A 24,235-nucleotide genomic window follows, 5' to 3' on the forward strand; every position below is an offset into this window, starting at 1 on the left:
ATGAATGCATTATATATAATGTATATATAATGCATGCATATTAAATTTTATAATTTATTACATAATTAATACATTATAATATATAAAATCAATGGAAATCATTATATAAAGCATGCACTTAATATAATAAATAAATGTATATTTGTATAATACATATTACATATTTTTGGTAATTCTCATAGTTGCTGGTGGGCAGGGCAGTGGTATCCCCAGTTTATGGGCTTCAGAGTGGCATAGAATCAAATTCATAAATCTGTGTTCCTTCATATTCCAGCCCTATGACCATGAGTGAGTGAGTAACTCAATTTCAGTTTTATCATCTATAAAATCAGTCTCCTAAGAACACTCGCTATTACAGGCATTGATAGGTTAAAGAATCTGTGAAGTGCCTAGGAGAGTGCCTGCCACAGTACAAGCTAATGCTCCATGAGTGCTGAGTGCTAGACACTGTTGTAGACATGCACTAATTATGAATCCTCATACCCATCCTACTATTAGCGTGCCCATTAACACATGGCACAGAGAAGTAAAGGAACTTAACCTGTAGCCAGAGGGCCATAGATGATAAGGCCAGGATTCAAACTCAGACAGCTTGGTACTTGCGTTCCTCCTTTGTCTATTCTATTTTGATTATGAACCAGATTTAGATTGTTGTAATTTTCTTTCCAGATTTCACAGCTATACACAGCAGAGCCTCTGCAGGATGAGTCTTGGTTGTATAGTTTCTAGACCTGTTTGTCCTTTTTTATTTCCTTTCTGAGACAGCCTCAAAGGTGCCTATTTAGTGATGGTGTATGGTGTCTGTACAGTAGCAATTACTCAGGTTTATCCAGAGGCACTAGGATTCGGAATAGGAAGGACAGCATGGTGACAAATCATGCTCACCACAGCAGGACAGAGACACCAATGAAGTAGGAGCATCCGTGTCATTTACTGATGAGAAAGGAGAGAGGAGAGCATGAAGGTGCATAGCAGTTGTGTGTAATAGCTTGAACTGAAAATGCTACTGGCATGGTACCCTCAATGGGTCAGTTAGCACCCCATGATTAACACATGCACAGATTTGGACAAGTTGCGAAAAGAGACCAATCCCACAAAGATTGGTTCCGTACTGTGGAATTCTTAGATGGTGGTAACAAATTTATATAAATGAAGAACAGAATAACAGTTGCCAGAGATTCAGGGATGGAGGTGGGGAGGTTGCTGTAGTTTTAAAAGGGCCACAGGAGGGATCCTTAGGGTGGGTATCTTGTCTAGTGGTCACATGATCTGCATGTGAATAAGCATCTAAAACACACATAAACACCCTATGAATGAATACTCATAAATGGAAGAATCTCAGTATCACCAGTGGATTGTATCAATATAAACTTTGTGCTTCAGTTTTTCAAGTTGCTATTGGGAGAAATTACAGGGGAACTTTTTTTTTTATTTTTATTTTTTTAATTTTTGCCAGTCCTGGGGCTTGAACTTGAGCCTTGGCGCTGACTCTGGGGTTGTTTTTGTTTTTGTTTTGTTTTTTGCTCAAGGCTAGCTCTCTTGAGCCATAGTACCACATTTGGCTTTTTCTGAGTCGTTTACTGGAGGTAAGTCTCATGGACTTTCTTGTCCACACTGGTTTCAAACCTCGATCCTTAGATCTCAGCTTCCTGAGTAGCATGAGCCATTGGGATTTAACTGGGCGTACTCTCAGTCTGTTAATCACAATACTTGGTAATATTAACTAAGCAGTGACTGTGTACCACTGCTAAATAGACTATCCATTTATTGTTACATTGTCCTGTAAAGCCAAGTCTATTTCCGCTTCGATCTACAGAGAAGGACACCTGTGATCTTCTGCAGTGGTTAAGACATGAACCTAGCTAAGTACCTATGGTTCACACCGGTAATCCTAGTTGATACTCAGGAAGAGGCTGACATCTGAGGATCTCTGTTCGAAGCCAGCCTGGGTAGGAAAGTTTGTGAGACTCTTATCTCCAATTAACCACCAAAAAGTGGAGCTGTGGCTCAAATGATAAGAGTGCCAGCCTTGAGAGAAAAAGCTAAGGAATGGTACCTAGACCCTGAGCTGTAGCCCTAGAACCAACACACCCATGCACATGTGTATATATATGCACATGCACACGCAAACACACACACAACCACTCCCATGTCTGTTTTGTTCATAACCACCATGCTAACTGCTTTGTGGTTCTTGGCCATAGCAAGGAAATTAGGTCAGACAGGTTGGATTCTTCACAGCTCAAAGGGATCGAAGCTAATTAGCTAATTCTGGCTTGATGTAACAAGGGACAGTGGAAAAATAACTTTAAGAACTGCCCATTTGGCCCTACTGGGAAGAGGCTGAACCCTGACAGGTTGAGGGAGAAAAATAGCCAGCACAGAGGGGGTAAAATAATGATTTGTTGTCCTTTGGAAAGACAGAATTTACGCAGGACTTGCTGATAAATCCTGCCCACACCTTTCCTTCCCAAATGTGTATTACAGTCCACCTTTTGCTTGAAACCCAAATGGTGGTAAGAGGAAACATCTGTGTGTTGATTAATGCAACTTCACCTAGAGAAAACAAAAAGCAGTAGTGGGCTGGGACTGTGACTTAGTGGTAGAGTGCTTGCCTAGCATGAACAAAGCCCTGGGTTTGATTCCTTAGTACCACATAAACAGAAAAAGTGGGAAGTGGCGCTCTGGCTCAAGTGGTAGAGCGCTAGCCTTGAGCAAAAGAGCTTCAGGGGCAGTGCCGAGGCCCTAGTGTTCAAGTCCTAGGACAGGCAAAAAAAAAAAAAGGAAAAGGAAAAAAGATAAAAGATGCTAGGAGCCAAAATAAGAGAAAAAAGGGCCAGCTGGTACAAACAAAAACAAATGTTGAGGATTTTTTGTTTTTGTTTTTTTCCAGTTCATACTTTTCTGAATTCATGGAGATTTTTTGGGTAGTTCTTGATCTTTTATACCTTCAGGGTTGGCCACTAGGATGGGGGCTGGGGTGAGGGGCCGTTGCCCATCTACCACGGGCAGACCTATCAGCTGTCAGGGGCTGCTTAAAACCAATGGCTTGGGCTAGGAATGTGTTTTAGTGGCAGAGTGCCTGCCTAGCATGCATGAAGCCCTGGGTTTGATTCCTCGGTACCACATAAGCAGAAAAAGCCAGAAGTGGCACTGTGGCTCAAGTGATAGAGCACTACCCTTGAGCAAAAGAAGCTCAGGCACAGTGCCCAGACACTGAGTTCAAGCCCCAGGACTGCCTAAATAAATAAAGAAAACCAATGGCTTGTAAGCTTTTCCATACTTGTTCATTTCTCCTTAGAAGACAGAACAGCAAAATTAAAACAATCAAATTTTAAAAAAACCAAAAAGCAACAATGAACTGGGCACCACTGGCTCACACTTATAATCCTAGCTACTCAGGAGACTTAATTCTGAGGATCGCAGCTGAGGCAGAAATGTCTATGAGACTCTTTCTTTCCAGTGAACCACCAAAAAGCCAGATGTGGAGCTGTCATAGTACTGCTAGCCTTGAGTTAAAAAAAAAAAAAAAAGCTCAGAGACAGTGCTGGGGCCCTTAGGTTCAAGCCCTGGGACGGGCACAGGAAAAAAAAAAAAATAAAAAGATGAAGTCTGGAGTCACAAAGCCTCAGTTCAAGTCTTGGCTCCACCATTTCCTGGCTGTATGACCTTGAGTATCCAACCTTTCTGCACCTCAGTTTTATTATTTATAAAATGGGATAGTGCCTGCTTCACTGATTGGTGGTGTGCTTGGCACAGTACCTGCCCACAGTGATGCCATGCAGATTACTTATGATCCGGACTACAAAATAACAGGGTGTATTTGGAAGCTTAAAAAGGCCTTCTGCTATTCTACCAGCCAGCTGTGCTTGTGCCTTTATTAGCCCTTCACAAGAGCCAGGCACCATAAACCTACTTGGTGCTCTAGCATGTGCCAGGAAGATACTTATCTACTCTTAACTCTTCTTTTTTGGTCTCAAATGGGTATGCACCAAGTTTGAAAAAAAAAAAAAAGCTAAGTTGAGATGAATTGTTCTGAAATGTGATTTCCTGAGTTACTATTTATGTGCAAATTTTTTTAAGTTTCTGCATGCTGGACATGTCCCTCAGACCCCATGGAAGAAGTTCAACTCAGTAACAAACTCCCCATTCAGCTGCCAGTCATGAGGACTGGGATTTACAGAAAAAATAGTGTCAGATGAACATTACTTGGGTCAGAGGTTGTGCCAGGAATAACAAAAGGGGGTCTTCCTGGGAGCTTACATTTGGGAGCTATTGGCATTTGGATAGACCAGCAGAGGCATGTACATTGTATGGAGACACTACCTTGTCATGACATACATCTGTGGATCTGTATTCGTGCAACCATCATGTATTCTATAGCAGTACTTAGTATGCTTCCAGGTCTTTTCTGGGGATGTTTTTAACTCTAGAGCCAGTAGTTGTAGTTAATCGGAGGTCTGGGCTGCCTCCTTCATCAGCAAGCATGCCCTCTTTGGGTTGGGGAAACACCTTGGACTGAGAAGATGGCAGTGTATAGACAGTGTGTGTGTGGGGAGGGGGCATGGAGGAAACCCCTGGGGTCTGGGGTCAAGATAGCCAGGAAGTAAGGCTTGCTGATGCCATGGCCTCCCGGAGCTGTGGAATCACTCTTTGGAGTGATGGCCTTGACCATGGGGCCTTGTTTCCAACCCTGCCAAGGAACAGGCAGGAGATGGGAGAGCCTGGTGGCTCTTAACTATCTTCGTGGCTTTGTTTCTGCTACCTGTTAAATCCTGGAAAGAAAAATACTCTAGAAAATTAAAAACTGTTCATTCCAGGGCATGTGGCTCCATCTTCTGGTTAGTTTGGTTCACTGCATCTAGGGAATTTGGAGGCTTGTAGAAAAACTCCTGTTTGGTGGGAGGGAGGGAGGGAGAAGGGAAGGGAAGGGGTGCATGCACAGGCTGGAGGAGCTTCAGTATTGACCTGAGGAGAATCCAGGCATTGCTATGGTCTCAGGATCACATTAGTAATTAGGATTTTATCGTCTGCTGCTAGTAGGTGGGCAGAGACTCAGGGAAGTGGCTTGTGATAACACACACACACACACACACACACACACACACACACACACACACACACACACACACACACACACACACACACACACACACACACACACACACACAAACCCAATAAAGTTCATGGAATCTAACTTCCCCAAGCGGGGGAGGCTGAGGCCTGTGGAAAAGCAGGGTCTTACCAGATCATACACTTGTTTCTGGTTTCCTGAACCCAGATTTATACTGTTTCCTCATTCCCTTTGCTGCTCCCTCTTTTCTCAGAAGATTTCTCTCCTAGTTGATCACCTGTCTCTTCTTTCTGAGACAGCACCATGTGATCACCCACTGCATTGTCCGCTTGTTACCATGACAACCCATCTTCTGATCCTAGCTCCCGTCCTGACTTGGAGTAGATCCTCCATCTTTTCAGCCCAGAGGGGATGTGGACACAAGGGGGCGGCAAAGACCTGCGTTCTTCTGATCTGTGTCTTTCTCAGCTCAGCTTCTTTAAACCTTTGTGTCCATACCTGATAAACAGCCAATCAGCAATATGACCTTTCTAAAGAAGGTTAAATACATGGTTGGTATAAAGGTGTTCTGTACAGCTTTCTTGGGAGTTACACATTGGAGATGGAGAAGGATTGTGGTTTCAGGCCAGTTGGGCAAAAAGTTAGTGAAGAGTAGCCAGGTGCTGAGCTCACATCTGTAATTCTAGCTACTCAGGACGCTGAGATCTGAGGATCATGGTTTGAAGCCAGGGAAGGAAAGTCCATGAGACTCTTATCTCCAGTGAACCACCAGAAAATCAGAAGTGAAGCTGTGGCTGAAAGTACGAGAATGCTAGTCTTGAACACAAAAGCTTAGGGACAGTGCCCAGACCCTGAGTTCAAGTCCCACCACTGAGAAAAGAAAAAAAAGTTACTGAGAAGTTCGTAAGACCCCAATGTCAATCAATAAGCCTAATGTAGTGGCATGTGCCTGCGATCTCAGCTACGTGGGAGGTTATAGTATAGAGACTGTGGTCTAAATGGCTCTAGACAAAAATGAGAGACGTTATCTAAAGAAAAAAAAGGGCTGGTGTGTGTGTGTAGAGTACCTGCCTCATAGGTGAGAGATTCTGAGTTCAAATTCTTGTACCCTCCCCCCTTTGTTGTTTATGTATTTATTTATAGTGAATTCTTAAGCCTACTATTAAAGTATTAAGTTGCTAGACATGTCCAGGTTCTTCCCTAGAATCTCAGGGACTAATTGATGCCCAATAATACACATACTATGGTACTTCAGTGGAGGGAGATTCATGGAGGCCTCCATGTGAAAGGATTCAATGTAGAGCTAGGTAGCCCTTTATCTGTCAGTCCTGAAAGTATCTTGAAGGCATGACCATTGACTGAGCATCCAGCCTTAAAAAAATAAAACACTGCAAAACATTGGAATTGTTGGGCGCTGGTGGCTCACAACTATAATAGCAGCTACTTAAAAGGCTGAGATCTGAGGATTGAGATTTGGTGCTAGTTTGAGCAGGAAAGTCCATGAGACTATTTCCAATTAATCACCAAAAGAAAAAAACTCCAAACCCACCAAAAAAAAAAACAACCCAAAAAACTGGATGTGGAGCTGTGGCTCAAGTGGTTGAATGCTAGCTTTGAGCACAGAGACAGTGCCCAGGCCCCTGAGTTCAAGCCCCCAGACTGGCACCAAAAACAAAACAAAACATGACTCTGGAGCTGGGATCAGAGAAACAGAGGTGGATTAATTCACTCTGGTATTATACTTCTTTATCTGGAAGTAAGATCTCTGCACTGTGGTTTCAAGAGTGAGACCTAGAGAAAGAAGCAAAGATGGAAATCTTTCCTTGCTTTGGGTCTTGAGCTCCCATTGTGAGAGAAAGGGTGGAGAGGGAGAAAGACAAGATAGCAACATGGAGAGACAGAGACAGAGACAGAGAGGAGAAGGGGGAGGGAAGAATGAGAAGAGAGAAGAAAGGGAGGGAAAGATAAGAGGAAGAGAATAGGGAGAGAAGACAAGGAGGAAGAGGGAGAGGGAGGAAGAGGAAAGATGGAAAAAGATGGAATGATGAAAACAACAACAACAAAAAAGGTCAAAGGGCTACTCTGATCCTCAGCCTTATTCTAGTTTCTCCCAAGTTCCAGCTGACCTTCTTGCTCTTAGCTTTGCTTGAGACCCTCTCTTTCCTACATTTCCCATGGGCCTTTAGTGGGGTCTCCGTGACTTTCAAAAGTCACGATTTCAACTCACTGGGTCCTGGCGGGGGGCGGGGAAGGGGTGGAGCGCATTGGTGAGGGGCCCTGGGTTTTGCAGATGCAGCAAATGTTGGAAATTGAACACACACACACACACACACACACACACACACACACACACACACACACACACACACAGACATTCACACTCTTCATTCTGTTCAACAGACCATCTGTCATTTCTCGTTACCTCCAGGACTGGGAGATGACTCTATTCCTTGGCAACACATCCACAAAACCGCCAACTCCCAGTGGTTGCTTTGCCCTCTGGTGATTGAAATTTTCCTTGGTTGCAAACTCCCTGCTCACACTGGGCCAAGTTAATAAGGTGCAGGGCTGAGTTCATTGGCCAATGCGCTGATGGGTGCTGGGTCCTTCCTGGGGTTGACCAGCTGTCCCCACTGTGCATGCCAAAGCCCAGCTCACTTTTGCATTCCTCTACAAAGCTGTCCTGATACCTCTAGAGTCTGCCCCTCCATTTTCCAAACTTGCCTAGAATCTCTCCCCTATTTTGCCCTATTTTGCCCTTAGCCATTACATTGGAGCTCTCTTACTAGGTTTTAAACTTAGGTGATTGCAAATAAGAACCTTTAAATATAGAAGGTTATTTGAATGTCATGAATCTTCTAGGTATTGACCTACAGCACTCGTTATTAAAACTAACCTGAACACAACTCTGTGTGTGTGTGTGTGCGCGCGTGCCAATACTGAGACTTGAACTTAGGGCTGCACACTCTCACTTGCCTTTTTCTTTTGTGTTGGTCCTGAGGGTTGAACTCAGAGTCTAGGTGCTGTCCCTGAGCTGCTTTTTCTCAAGGCTAGAGCTGTACCACTTGAGCCATAGTGCCACTTCTGTCTTTTTCTAAGTAGTTCATTGGAGGTAAGAGTCTCACAGACTTTCCTGCTGGGGCTGGCTTTGAACTGCAATCCTCAGATTTCAGCCTCCCAAGTAACTAGGATGACAGGTGTTATGGCACACCATTGTTTGGCTCTCTCACTTGGCTCTAGATTCTGAATCCCTTCTACCACCAAACTTTCAATAACCATGGCCTTACACTTGTCTATCCCCATTTTTGAAGCTCCCATCTATTTGTGTGTGTGTGTGTGTGTGTGTGTGTGTGTGTGTGTGTGTGTTTTTCTGTCTCTAGGTTGGATTAAAGATTTCTTTCAGATCTCCAGCCAGCTGGAAAAACCCCTTCTCTACCAGCAGGTGGGAGTGCTGGCCCAAGAATAGTGGATGGGGTCACTGAAGCTGGGTTACCTTTTGCTTTGCTAACCAGATTTTATAGCCCTTGTTCTTGGCACATTCTAGCTGCTCTTACCTGTGATATATTAGTGTTTTCTGTGGCTATTGCTGCTCATGAGTTCATACTCCTCCAGGGGGAGATACCCTAAGACTTAAAAAAATTGTTATTTTGTGTTAGTACTGGGAGCTTGAACTCAGGGCCTGGGTGCTGTCCCTTTGCTTTATTGTTCAAGGCTACCACTTGAGCTACAACTCTACTTCAGGCTCTTTGACAGTGTTCATTGGAGATAAGAGTCTCATGGACTTTCCTTCCCCAGCTGGCTTTGAAGTTCGATCCTTAGATCTAGCCTCCTGAGTAATGATGATGGCAGGTGTGAGCCACCAGTGTCTGGACCCAGAACTTTTGAATCTACTAGACCTGCTCAGGGTTACACTTGAAAGCGAGCTACAACTGCTGTTTACATTTGCCAAATACAAGGCAGGCTAGATGTCCCCTTAGGAGCTTTGTGTGAATTATCTTGTTCAACCCTCAGTGCCCCTAAATCTCTTGAGGGTTAGGTGTTATCATCTGCCTGGTCGCTTGGAAGAAGAAATGAGCTTCCTGAAGCTAAGTTGGCCAAGGTCAAGATGCTAGGCTTTGAGCCTAGAAATCTTGGCACTGGAGCTATTGGCATCTTGCTATTCTACTGTTATTTTGTTATTTTGTTTGTTTGTTTACATTGTGGAAACAGCTCCCTGGGGATGGAAGGGGTGTACTCTTGGGAATGATTGGCGGGTCAAAGGAGCAGAACTCAGGTCTGGTGGTAACTCTGGACCTTCTCTAACTTATTCTGAGAGCCTGATGACAGGGAGTCCTAAGGAAAGCCCTCATCTCTCCATTCTCCCTCGCCACAGGCACATGGACCAATCAAATGCAGGCTCATGGATGGGTGCTGTGCTCAGGGATGATTGAGGGTGGAGGGTTAGAGACGCCCTTCCTTGCCTGAAGGGTTTGTATCATGGAGCAGAAATTCTGTTAAGTCTGCTGCCAAACATGCCTGGCACCTAGCAAGAGGTCTGGCACAGGGTTGAGGCTCAATTAGTATTTATGAAGCTCATGGATATTCTTTCTCCTTGTCCTCCAGGCTTGGCTCCAAGCTTGCCCACTGCCTGAGTGTTTTCCTGGCACCCAGCCAGTGGGTGCCTCCTCCTTGGCATCCTCTAACCCTGCCAAGGGCAAGGCATTTGCATTCTGTCTTTTTTTTTTCTTTTGGTGCCAGTACTGGGACTTGAACCCAGGACCTCAAGTTCTCACTGGGCTTCCCCTACCCCCCCCTTCATAGCTCTACCATTGAAGCCACACCTCCATTCCCAGCTTTTTGAGAGAAGAGATAAAAGTCTCCCAGGTTTGAGTTTGTCTGAACTGGCTTCACACGTTGATCCTCTGACTCAGCCTCCTGGGCAGTTAGGATTACAGGCACGAACCACACGCAACAGACTGGCTATATTTGCATTCCAAGCATGGAGTTGTATGCTTGCTCTTTATCTTTATCTACCCTGCCTGTACTCCATATGGGAAAACCCCAGGGAGCAGTCTTTTATGTCAATGCATATGCTTCATGTTGGCTAGGACAGGTTGATACAAAATAGGCCATTTATGAAAACAATCATCTATGATTTTATACCAGTAGTGCATATTCATTGTTGCAAAATAAAGAATAAGCTAAAGGAAGAAAATTAAAATCGCCCCATGGCAATAGTATCCCTAGCTATTATGTTTTAAGGGAATTGATTTTCTTTCTGTTTTATTGTATAAGGAATTCATATTCCTTAATAGATTTATGAAGTAGTGTTTTCCAGTAGACTACTTTAAAAAAATCTTTTAATTTTATTTTTTGGTGCTGGTCCTGGGGCTTGAATGCAGAGTCTGGGCACTGGGCACTGTCCCTGAGGTTTTTGGCTCAATGTTAACATTCTGCCACTTGATCTGCAGCTTCTCTTCTGACTTTTTGGTGATAATTTGGAGATAAGAGTCTCAAGGACCTTCCTGCCCAGGCTAGCTTCAAGCTTAAGCCTCAGATTTCAACCTCCCGAGTAGCTAAGGATTATAAGTGTGAGCCACCAGCACTTGGCTTTTTTTTTTTTTTTTTGGTTGGTCATGGGGCTTGAACTTTGGGTCTGGGTACTGTCCCTCAGCTCTTCAGCTCAAGGCTAGTACTCTACTACTTGAGCCACAGTGCCACTTCTGGTTTTCTGGTGGTCAATTGAAGATGAGAGTCTCAGGGACTTTCCTGCCTGGGCTGGTTTTGAGCCATGATCCTCAGATCTCAGCCTCCTGAGTAACTAGGATTACAGGCATGAGCCACTGGCACCCAGCCACTTGGTTTTTTATTTTTTTTAATCATTAAAAAATGTATATGAAATTTTAATTTACAGAGTTTATCTCTTCATACAGTGGTAAATAATCCTGTTAACATTGATAATGGAAATAATCACCTTTATCTGCTGAGGACTTACTATGTATTAGCAGTTTCAGAATGTATATCACAGTAAAATTTGTATGACAGACAACCTACCTATCTAAATGAATGAACCATGGTGATTCAGTGTTTTAGTCGGTTGCTCAAAATGAGCCAAGTACAGATGTAGAATTAACTATCACCCCAGTAAAACCCTCAGGTAGACTGCGAGTTATTGGTGCTCAGATGCAGGTAGGCCCTGGCTGGATTGGGCCTCGCAGGACACTTCCTGTAGGTGGAGCAATGCAGAGGGGTAAGGGACATATCAGTATTAGCCACACCGCCAGTGTGACCAATGGACTGGGTTCAGCCAAAGTCTAATGGAGAATCTCAATCCCACAATCAACATGGCAGATCCTTCATTACTTCAACCCATTCTGTGAGATCTTGACCTAGGCTGGCAACTCCATCACCCCACCACATTCTGAACATCATATCCTAGCCTGGGACTCCATTACCTCACCACATTCTTTTTTGTTTGTTTATCTGTTTTTCCTTAATATATTGTTATTGTAAAGATACTGTACAGAGGGGTTACAGTTTACATGAGCAAGGAATCCAGCATTGTTACACCCTCCTTTATTTTTCCCTTACCATCCCTTTCCTCTCCAACTCCTCCTTCCCCTCTCCCCTTCCGCCCCCTGCAAAGTTGTAAAGTTCGTTTTCAACGTACTGTCTTGTACATCTCATTATTACAATGGGTCATCCTGTATCCTTATTTCAGCATTTTGTTATTTCCCTTCCCTTCCTAAATTATAAAAATGTATATACAAGATGCAGGACACCAGAATCAAACACAGTGAAAACAGGGGTTATACTGTGGGGGAAGAACATACAAAGAAACAAAAAATCACATAGTACACTATAAGTACATTAAAAAGAACAGCAACAAAGATAAAACCACTTGTATCCCTATCTTGGGGTTCATTTCGCTTAATATCATCTTATATGGTCATATGTAAATTGCTTTTGACCTCTTTTGCTTGTTCTAGACATACACTAGTTATTGCAAATAAGAGAAACCATGGGACCTATGTTTCTTTGAGTCTGGCTTATTTTACTTAATATAATTTTTTCCAGGTCTTTCCATTTCCTAACAAATGGGGTGGTGTCATTCTTTCTGATGGAGGCATAGGATTCCATTGTGTGTTGTGTGTGTGTGTACATACACACACACACACACACACACACACACACACACACACACATATATATATATATATATATATATATATATATATATATATATATAAAACATTTTCTTGATCCATCTGGGTTGGTTCCATATCTTAGCTATGGTGAATAATGCTGCAATGAATGTAGTTGTGCTGGTAGCTTTAGTATGGCCTTGTTTGTGATCATTTGGGTAGATGCCCAAAAGTGGGATTGCTGGGTCATAAGAGCTGTATGTGGAGTCTTTTGAGGAACCTCCATACTGCTTTCCAAAGTGGTTGAACAAGTTTACACTCCCACTAACAATGCAGTAGGGTTCCCTTTTGGCCACATCCCCTCCAGCATCTGTTGTTACTAGATTTCTTGATCATAGCCATTCTAACTGGGGTGAGGTGGAATCTCAATGTTGTTTTGATTTGCATTTCTTTTATGGCTAGGGAGGTTGAGCATTTCTTCATGTGTCTATTGACCATCCTTCTTTCTTCTTCAGAGAAGTTTCTCTTTAAGTCTTTATCCCACTATTAATTGGGCAGTTGTTTCTTTGAGGATTTGTTTTCTTGGGGATTTAACTTTTTGAGTTCCAAGTGTATTTTAGATATGAGACCCTTGTCCGTTGTATGGCTAGTGAAGATCTTCTCCCAATCTGTGGGCTTTCTATTGATCTTGCTAGCTATGTCTTTTGCCATGCAGAAGCTCTGCAGTTTCATGCAATCCCATTTGTCCAACCTTTCTTTGACCTCATCACATTCTTAACACTGTGTCCTAGCCAGGGACTCTATCACCCACCACTTTCTTAATACTATGTCCTGGCCTGGGACTTCATCACCTGTCATATTCTTAACATCATGTTCTAGTCTGGGACTCTGTCACCTCACCACATTCTTAACATCATGTCCTAGCCTAGGACTGTGATAACATTGGCCTAGCTACTCAATCTCCATCTTTTCCCCATATTCTGTGACATGAAACTGAGCCACTGAAACGCTATCACCTAGCCACATTGTGGCCATGCTACAGAATCACCTCACTACATTCGCGACATCATGTTCCATCTACTGCCACTCTATTATGCCACCATATTGTGTGACATCATGCCCCAGCCACTCCTTCTCCAACATCTCCTCCCCACATTCTGTGCTGTGGAGTTAAGCCTCCATTGTCTCCTCACATTCAGAGATGATGGGTCCTAGCCTGGATCTCCCTCACCTCACCACATTTTGTGACATCATGATCCACCCACTTCCATGTTATTACCTAATCACAGTCTGCCACACTGGGATCTAGCCACTGAAGTTCCATCGCCCCATCGCACCCTATGACAGCCACTACATTCCATCACCGTACCATATTTTGTGTCATTGAGTGCTAGTCACAGTACTCCATTACCACATGCCATTCGATGGTATCACACGTTCTGTGACATCATCTCCTAGCCACTGTGACTCCATCCCCTCCCATATTATGTCCTGGCCATTTCCACTTGATCACCTTACCACACTCTGGGACACGGTGTCCCTGCCATAGTCACTCCATCACCTTACCACCTAAGCCTTAACCTCAGCCATGGCAGCCAGTTCACCTCACTGCATTTGGTGTTATTGTGAGACACCTTGTATTCACTGTACATACACACCCATGCCTATTTTCCTAATGGGATCACAGTCCGCCTATTCTTCTGTCCATTTCTTTTTGACTCAGCATTGAATTTCAATGCTGCCTTGGGAATTAACATTCACCTCACTCAGGAAAGCTACTGAACAGTTCTGTGTCTCATTGTCCTTTTTTGTTAAAAAGCAGTGCTGGTCTCTTAAAGCTCCTTTGAGAATTTAATGAGTGTTTATGCACAAAACATCCACTACCCACATCAGCTCGGTTTGTTAAACTAATGAACAAAGCCAGGCATTGGTAGCTCATGCCTGTAATCCTAGCTACTCAGGATGTTAAGATCTGGGTATGGAGTTCAAAGCCAGTCCTGGCAGGGGTCCACGAGGCTCTTATCTCTAATAAACTATCAAAAACCAGAAGTGGAGCTGTGATGTAAGTGGTAAAGGGCTAGCCTTTAGTAAAAGAAGCTCACGGACAGTGCCAAGAACCTGAGTTCAAGTCCCAGGATTAGCATGAGCATGTGCACACACACACACACACACACACACACACACACACACACACACACACACACAAACCTAATGAACACATCTAATTTTTGCATATCTTGAAGGCTTCCATTAACCAACCAAGCAAGCTGGTCCCATTCTTTCTCCTATCTTTTCCACCACTGGAATCCCAGCAATCTTGGTGGATTCCTAGAGGAAAGGCCAGATGTATTTGGTTCTGTATTGGGCCTGGAAGCCTTTGCCTGGAGAATGTAAACTTTTAAGTTCTAGAGGTAGGGAACGTGCTGGAATCTGTCTTAGAATGGAGGGGGTACAGCACCCCCAGGGGTCCTGAAACTTGGAGAGAAGTTGGCTCTTGTTTCAGTTCAGAGCAATTCTTTCCCAAGACTCCAACCTGGCTCCTGATGGCAGCTACTTTGAAGCCAGAAGATGGTTCCAGCCTCATCAGTCAGCCTGCAATGAGTGACATGGAGACACACATGCTGGCCTGCAGAATGCCTGCGGGAGGATATGGATGTGTTGGGAAACAGCTCACCAACTCGAGGGATGGACGGGCGTGGCATTTGCCTGTGTTCCCTGGAGATTTGACAACTGCAACTGCTGGCCAATCCGTACATCGACATTATACATTCTTCCTTTGGTCAGGTTAGAGTTGGGGCCTCCAGTTTTTGCCCTTTGGAGAGCAGGATCCACAAGGTCAGAGCCAACACTTCAAGGATATCTGAGGGCATCGATAGGTGTGGTAGGAGGACCTGGTGGCTGCAGGGTAAGGGGTATGAGCACAGGATGGTTGCTCAGGCTGAGGAGGGTAGAGCTCAGGGGAACCAGTATCCTAGAGGCCCATGAAATAAATACAAACCATCAAAAGAGTTTGCATGGAAACCCAGGTTTCCCTTTGTCTTAGAAAACTAGTTTGGGCTAACACCTTAGACCTTTTTTTTGACCAGTAGTAGCTGGCTGGGGTTGCTCATGGCTGACATTTTGGAGTCAGTCATCCACTCTGGTCAGATACAGTCCCTTCAAACTCTGGCATCATCAAGCTCAGAAACCTAGTGCTAATGGCCATTAATCACCCAGTATGGGGCTGCTTTGATTCTTGGGTTTTGTGACTTTTGACCCAGGGGATGTTCTGGTCAGCACCTGGTCTCTACTTACACTGGGTGCATAAGAGTCTGGGATGCAGAGCGACTTCAAGCTGAGACCAGAAGGACCACTGATAACAAATGCACAAGTCCCTGAGGTAGGACAGGACTTTCTTAGTCTCTTGGAACTCATGAATGGTGTGCTCAAGGCAGACTCTATTTTGGGAAGAAAATAGGTGTGTGTGTGTGTGTGTGTGTGTGTGTGTGTGTGTGTGTGTGTGTGTGTGTGTGTGTGTGTGTAATACTTGGGCTTGAACTCAGGGCCTTGTACTCTTTCTTAGTATGCTTCCATTCAGGGTCATTGCTCTACCACTTGAACCACACCTCCACTCTGACTTTATTCTGGCAAATTGGAGATACATACATGATTTTCAGATTTATCTGCCCAAGCTGGTTTTGAACTAAGAGCCTCAGAATCTCAGCATCCTGAATAGCTAGGATTCCAGATGTGAGCCAGTGGGACAAGGTAAGCAGAGAAGTGTTTTTCTTTTCTTTTCTTTTCTTTTTCTGGTCCTGGAGCTTGAGCTCATGGCCTGGGCACTGTCCCTGAGCTTTTTTGTTCAAGGCAAGCACTCTACCATTTGAACCACAACTCCATTTATGCTTTTTCAGTAGTTAATTGGAGATAAGAGTCTCATGGACTTTATTGCTCAGACTGACTTTGAACTGTGATCCTCAGATTTCAGCTTCCTGAGTAGCTAGGACTACAGGTTTGAGCCACTGGTACCCTACCTCCTGTCCAAGTATTTTTATGTATTGTTGCTTCCAATATCTGTTTGCCAACTTGTGTGGGTCTGTGATGGAATTTTCATTTGTGGCAGACTGAGAGGAAAAGAAAAAAAGGAGTGTGAAATGAATTGTTAATGAAGCAAGATTTATTTAATTTTAAAGACTGTCCTTTATTCTGAGGGAATGACCTTCCTTTTTTGGTATTAAAATGTTCTTGCTTTTGGGAAATGATTGCAAAAATAAAGGACATCTTTTATTCTCCTCATTCAGAAATTTCCAAAGCTGAAAGTTTTAGGCTGATACATTTCTGTGCATGTCCCTCCACTCATTCCATTTTTGTTCCTTTGTAAGTTTATCTATCAAAAAGAATACAACAATTGCTGGGTCCTGATGGCTCATGGCTGTAATCCTAGCTACTCAGGAGGCTGGGATCTGAGAATTGTGGTTGAAGTCGGCCTGGCCAGAAAAGTTCGTGAGGCACTCATCTCTAATGAATCAGCAAGTTATGTGGAAGTTAGATCTAATTTGCTCCTTTAAAGACACATTGCACTCATTTCTAGCTCTGTATGGAGCTCTCCAAGTCGTGATTGAGAGAGGGAGGTGCAAACTGATGATCAAACTCCAGTGGCAAACATGAATGAAGTATGAGAGGGTGCTCACAAATGCAGCATTTAACAAACATCAACCACCAAGCCATTCCTTCACCAAGCATCTAGAAACATTTCAAAATATGAAATATGAGTCCTAGAAAGGATTCATAGCGAAGGCTATACAGCCTGAAACCTTTTCACTTCAATTTAGGGAAACTGGATTGGACTGCAAATTTAGCCTTGGGGGTAGGATGCTTGCCTGATATGTGGAAAGCTCTGAGTTCAATTCCCAGCACCCACAAAAAAGAAAACAAGAAAGAATAACATCTGGGGAAGTTGAGGCCTAGAGAGGGAAAAAGGCTAATTTAGTACAAGAACCAGAGTGTTTAGAACCTAGGCTGCTTGGTGTTCTTGCTTCTACACCTTGCTGGAAGCCATCTTTTTAGAAAGTACTAGATCTGTGGGTGTGCAGGCAGGCAGTCAGCTTCAGATCCAGATCCAATGGCTGACTTTGATGGCAGTTAATTCTGTTAGTGATAGGCCTGGAAGTAAAAGTATACATAAAATCTTACCCCCTCCTCCCTCTCCCTCTCCCTCTCCCTCTCCCTCTCTTTCTCTTCCCCCCCTCCCGGGTGTGTGTGTGTGTGGGGGGGCCTGTCTTGGGACTTGAATTTAGGAACTGGGCACTGTCTCTGAGCTTTTACTTCTGGTTTAAAGAAATTGAGTTTTCTCAAGAACAAGACAAGGATGTCCACTCTCTCCACTTCTCTTCAATTTAGTATTAGAATGCCTAGCAATAAGAAAAAATGCAAATATAAAGGGGATCCAAATAGGGAAAGATGAAGTAAAACTCCCTCTTTGCAGATGACATGATCTTGTATTTAAGGAATCCCACGGACTTCACTCCCAAATTACTTGAGCTGATTCGAAACTTTGGCAAAGTAGCAGGGTATAAAATTAACCCTCAAAAATCAATGGCTTTTCTGTATGCCAACAATATGAAGAGCGCAGCTGAATTCAGGATAGCAACTCCTTTTATAACAGCCCCACAAAAAATAAAATGCTTAGGCATTAACTAAAGAAGTGAAGGACCTCTATGATGAAAACTTTAAAAACCTGTAAAAGGAAATCAAAGCAGAATTTAGGAAGTGGAAAAACCTCCCATGGTCCTGGATTGGGAGGATCAACATCGTGAAAATGACAATACTTCCCAAGGTTATCTACAAATTCAATGTGATACCTATCAATATTCCAACCTCATTCTTACTGAAATAGAAGAATTAATCCCAAAATCCATATGGAACAATATAAGACCCTGAATAGCAAAAACAATCCTTAGCAGAAAGAACAGTGCTAGAAGAATATCAATACCAAATTTCAAACTCTACTATAAAGCCACAGCAGTCAGAACAGCTTGGTACTGGCACAAGAACAGACTTGAGGACCAATGGGATAGAACTGAAGACCCATAAATGAACCCACAGACCTACAGCCACCTAATCTTTGATAAGGGAGATAAAAAAATAGAATGGAAGAAAGACAGCCTCTTCAGGAAATGGTGCTGGCAAAATTGGTTAACTACTTGTAGAAAACTAAAGCTAGATCCTTATATATCACCCTGCACCAGAACCAACTCCAAATGGATCAAAGACCTCGAGGTCAAAGCAGACACTCTGAAAAGGTTGGAAAGAATAGGAGAAACTATAGGGTCCCTTGGCACGGCCCAAAATTTTCTTAATAAAGACCCAGAAACACCACAAATGAAAGAAAGGTTGGACAAATGGGATTGCATGAAACTGCAGAGCTTCTGCATGGCAAAGGACATAGCTAGCAAGATCAATAGAAAGCCCACGGATTGGGAGAAGATTTCCACTAGCCATACAAGGGACAAGGGTCTCATATCTAAAATATACTTAGAACTCAAAAAAATAAATCCCCCCAAAAACAAATCCTCAAAGAAACAATTGCCCAATAATTAAGTGGGCTAAGACTTAAAAGAGGAACTTCTTTGAAGAGGAAATAAGAACAGCCAATAGACACATGAAGAAATGTTCAACTTCTCTAACCATAAAAGAAATGCAAATCAAAATAACATTGAGATTCCACCTCACCCCAATTAGAATGGCTATAATCAAGAAATCTAATAACAACAGATGCTGGAGGGGATGTGGCCAAAAGGGAATCCTACTGCATTGTTGGTGGGAGTGTAAACTTGTTCAACCACTTTGGAAAGCAGTATGGTGTTTCCTCAAAAAACTCCACATAGAGCTCTTATGACCCAGCAATCCCCCTTTTAGACATTTACCCAAATGATCACAAACAAGGCCATACTAAAGCTACCCGCACAACTATGTTTATTGCAGCATTAACCATAACTAAGATATGGAACCAACACAGATGCCCCTTAGTAGATGAATGGATCAAGAAAATGGTGTGTGTGTGTGTGTGTGTGTGTGTGTGTGTGTGTGTGTGTGTGTGTGTGTGTGTGTGTGTATTTATATATATATATTGGAATTCTATGCTTCCATCGGAAAGAATGACATCACCCCATTTGTTAGGAAATGGAAAGTCCTGGAAAAGATTATATTCAGTGAAGTAAGCTAGACTCAAAGAAACATAGGTCCCATGGTTTCCCTTATTTGCAATATCTAGTATATGTCTAGGACAAGCAGGAAAAATAAAAAACTATGTACATATGACCATATAAGATGATGTTAAGTGAAATAATCCCCCAAATAGGGACACAAGTGGTTTTGTTTTTCTTGCTATTGTTTTGAATGTATTTATAATGTACTATGTGATTTTTTTGTTTCTTTTGTATGTTCTTCCCTCATGGTATAACCTGTTTTCACTGTATTTGATTCAGGTGCCCTGCTACTTGTATACATTTTTATAATTTGGGGAGGGGAAGGGAAATAACAAATTGCTGAAATAAGGATACAGGTTGACCCACTGTAACAATGAGACGTACAAGACACTATGTTGAAAATGAACTTTACAACTTGGGCAGGGAGGGACTGGGAGGAAGGAGTTGGGGAGGTGGGGAGGGAAGGGTTGGTAGGGGAAAAACAAAGGAGGAGGTAACAATGCTCGATAGGAAATGTACTCATTACCTTACTCATGTAACTGTAACCCCTCTGTATAGTATTTTTACAATAAAAAAACACATATAATAAAAAAAGAAAAAAATGAGCTTTCTACAGTTAATTGGAGATAAGAATCTCACAGACTTTTCAGCCCAGGCTGGCTTTGAACTCTGATCCTCAGATCTCAACCACCTGAGTAGCTAGCGTTACAGGTGTGAGCCACCAGTGCCCAGCCCAATGGTTTTTGTTTGTTTGTTTTGAGGAAAAACTTTTACCTTTTTTTTTTTTAATGTTGGTCATGGGACTTGAACTCTGGGCCTGGACTCTGTTGCTAAGCTCTTGGCCATGGTGCCACTTCCAGTTTTCTGGTGGTTAATTGGAGATAAGAGTCTTGTCCAGGCTGGCTTTGAATTGTGATCCTCAGATCTTAGCCTCTGGAGTAGCTAGTATTGCAGGCGTGAGCCACTGGCTGAAAACTATTTTACATTGGATAAATCAAATCCAAGTATTATTTGTCTAGCTGGTTTCCTGGTAAGATGGAAGGCCTCAGAGAAACTTAATCCCATGTTTCTGGTTCATCTTCATTTCAACTCATCTATTTTTGTTCTCTAAGTTATTTCCTTGATTCCAGCCCTCTGAGTTGTTATCCAATCCATCTTTCCTCAGAAACAAGGCATTTGGATAGACTAGAATGTTCTCTGCCCAGAACTTTTACATTTTTCCCAAGCTACTACTAACAACAACAAAAATCTCTCTAGACAAAAACTTCCCTGGACAGTTATACATTTTTTTTTTTTTTTGGCAGTTGTGGGGCTTGAACTCAGGGCATAGGCACTGTCCCTGAACTCTTTTGCTCAAGGCTAGCAAGATATCACTACTGAGCCACAACTCTACTTCCAGTTTCCTGGTGGTTAATTTTGAGTCACACAGACTTTCACATATAGGAAAGTCTTCAAACCACGATCCTCAGATCTCAGCCTCCTGTGTAGCTAGGATGACAGGTGAGAGCCACCGATGCCTGGCTAGTTAAAAATAAAGAGTGCAGCCAGGTGCCAGTGGGTCATGCATGTCATCCTAGCTACTCAGAAGGCTGAGATCTGAGGATCACAGTTCAAAGCCAGCCTGGGCAGGAAAGTCTGTGAGAGTCTTATCTCCAATAAACCACCAGAAAACCAAAAGTGGTGCTGTGGCTCAAGTGGTAGAGCACTTGCCTTGAGCTGAAGAGCTGAGGGGCAAGCACCTAAGTCCAGAGTTCAAGCCCTACAACTAACCAAAAAAGAAAAGAAAAGAAAAGAAAAGTGCATGTCAGAAAGCTTTTGAGAAGAAAAAGTGTTAAAGGCGAATGAAAATGAGTAATGATCCAAGAAAAAAATGGGGCTTGGAAAGATCTAGAATGATTCATCTTGAAATATGGCCAGGGAGGGAAGTCATTTAGCAATTCAAGCAAGAGAATGATGATTCTGATACCTGGAGACCAATTTCTCCAAGAAGAGAACAGGAAGACAGGGTTTAAAGTGGGTATAGTAGGAATTAGATTACACATCAAGCATTTTTTTCTTTTTCTGGTCCTGGGGCTCGAACTCTGGGTCTGGGCTCTGTCCTTGAGCTCCATTTTGCTCAAGGCTAGTGCTCTACAACTTGAGCCACGGTGGGTGCCACTTCTGACTTTTCTGTGATTAATTAGAGATAAGACTCTCATAGTGACTTTTCTTCCTGGGTAGCCTTCTAACCGTGATCCTCAGATCTCTGAGCTTTATCTGCTTAAGGCTAGTTCTCTACTACTTGTGCCACAGCTCCACTTCTGCTCTTGGGGGGTGGGGGGTGGTTCATTGGAGATAAGAGTCTCATGGATTTTCCTGCCTGGGCTGGCTTTGAACTGCAGTCCTCAGGCAGGAGCTACTGGTGCTCAGCTTCACACCTCAGTTTTGTCAGAACTGGATAATGTATACCATGCTTCTTAAAGACATAAGCGCTTAGAATTGATGGTGCTTAATCCAACAATATGATAATGATCCTGATGATTATGAAAGAAAAGAATTACAGTTAGTCCTTTCTCATAGAGGTTTTTAACATGTTTGCTAGACTTTCCTTTTTCTTTTCTTTTTTTTTTCTTTTTGTCCATCATGGAGCTTGAACTCTGGGCTGGGCACTATCCCTGCGCTCTTCAGCTCAAGGCGAGCGCTCTACGGCTTAAGCCACAGTGCTGCTTCTGGTTTTCTAGTAGTTTATGGGAGATAAGAGTTTCATGGACTTTCCTGCCCAGGCTGGCTTTGAACCATGATCCTCAGATCTCAGCCTCCTGAGTAGCTAGGATTACAGGTGTGGGCCACCACAGCCCAGCTTCCTTTTTCTTATTTACTTTTGTTTAAGTAAACTATACCTATGTTGCTTCTCTATATGAAAGATGCATCTGTTTCATTTTACATATTTTAAAGTGTTCTCATATAATGAACTCTTCATAAATGAAACTTTTAGTGTCTCATCAATCCTTCCTTGATTGATACTTATTTTGTTTTATAACACATGATTTCTTGTATCCTTATTTAAATTTGCTTTAAACACACTGAAGAATAGAAATAGTATATCAAAGCGTATGCATAAATTAAAGAATCAAAGAGTTTTGAAAAAGGAGGAACCATTTCACATGTCTGTTAGCACTGTTTGATCATGATGTTTCACTAACTCTTTCCTATATTGTGCATTCTCATTAAAAAGAAATATATCCACTAAATTCAAAAGAGTAAATACATTAGTTTTCAACTCTTTGAATACTTGTAAAGCTGATTTTTTTTTGTTTTTATGTGAATGTAAGTGATTTAACTTCTTTGATGAATGGCTCACTAAGATCTTTTGGCCAATTTGTTTAGATTAAATTATGGTATTTATATTATTGAGTGAGTTCTTCTATAATAGTATTTTTGTTTGTGTGTGTGCATGTGTGCGTGTGTGTGCATGTGTGTGTACGCGCTGGTCCTGGGGCTTGAATTCAGTGCTCAAGGTTAACACTCTACTATTTGAGCCACATCTCTACTTCCTCCTTCTTGGTAATTAGTTAGAGATAAGTCTCATGGAGTTTCCTGCCTGGGCTCGCTTTGAACTGTAATCCCCAGATCTCAGCCTCCTGAGTAGCTAGGATACAGGTACGACCCACAAGTCCCCATGCTATAATAGTATTTTTAATAGCTTTTTGTTGTTGTTATTGGTCATGAGCTTGAACTTGGAGCCTGGGTGCTGTCCTTGAGCTCTTTTACTCAAGGCTAGTGTTCTACCATCTTGAGCCATAACACTACTTCCCGTTTTCTGATAGTTTATTGGAGAAAAGAGTCTCATGGACTGTCCTGCCCTGGCTGGCTTTGAGATTTGATCCTCAGATCTCAGCCTCCTGAGTAGCTAGGAATATAGGTGTGATCCAGCAGTGCCAAGCTTATATATATATATATATATATATATATATATATATATATATATATATATATATATATATTGTTGTTGTTGTTGGTCGTGGAACTCTGGGCCTGAGCTCTTCAGCTCAAGGTGAGCACTCTACCTCTTGTGCCACAATACCACTTCTGGTTTTCTAGTAGTTTATTGGAGATCAGAGACTCAAGGACTTTCCTGCCCGAGATGGCTTTGAACCATGATCCTCAGATCTCACCCTTCTGAGTAGCTAGGATTACAGGCTTGAGCCACTGGTACCTGGCTATATGTATATATTATATTATATATTATAACTATATGTAATATATACTATATATTATATAGTTATAATATGTAATATATAATATATATGATTACCATGTGATCCTAAGATTTCTCTTTGTGCTGAATATATTAATCATATCCATATATACACATATATACATTTATACTCATATGTACATGTATATACATATATGCATGCATACATACAATTGATGTGTGTATGAAAAGGAGAAAAGTGAGGCCATACTATTTTGTAACTTATTTGTTTCATCTAATATATCATAGTCATCATGCATATGTATGTCAGTAAATGAAATGGGCATGAAATGGGCTGGCCAGCTTTGCATTGGAGGCTAGACTGTGTTGTTGAAGGTGGGTTGTGGGGCTGGTTGACTGGGGAGCTTTGAAATCACCACAAAAGGGTCTATAATTGTTTTCAGCAGCCTGATCTGGTCTAGGTTGGGTAGAAGAGGCCACCTTTATCGCCAGGCATAGATGCATTCTGTCATTCTGTGGCTCATTCTCCCTAAGATTATCCTACCTGGGTTTAATTAATTGGCGAAAGATTTCACATCAGTATCCCAAAGAGAGCATCTGCTTGTAGGCCTACCATAAGGGAAGTTGCGGAACAATTTTAACATCTGAGATT

The sequence above is a fragment of the Dipodomys merriami genome, unplaced genomic scaffold, assembly GCF_024711535.1.
Source record: "Dipodomys merriami isolate MVZ:Mamm:240054 unplaced genomic scaffold, mDipMer1.0.p SCAF_130, whole genome shotgun sequence".
Lineage (NCBI taxonomy): Eukaryota > Metazoa > Chordata > Mammalia > Rodentia > Heteromyidae > Dipodomys > Dipodomys merriami.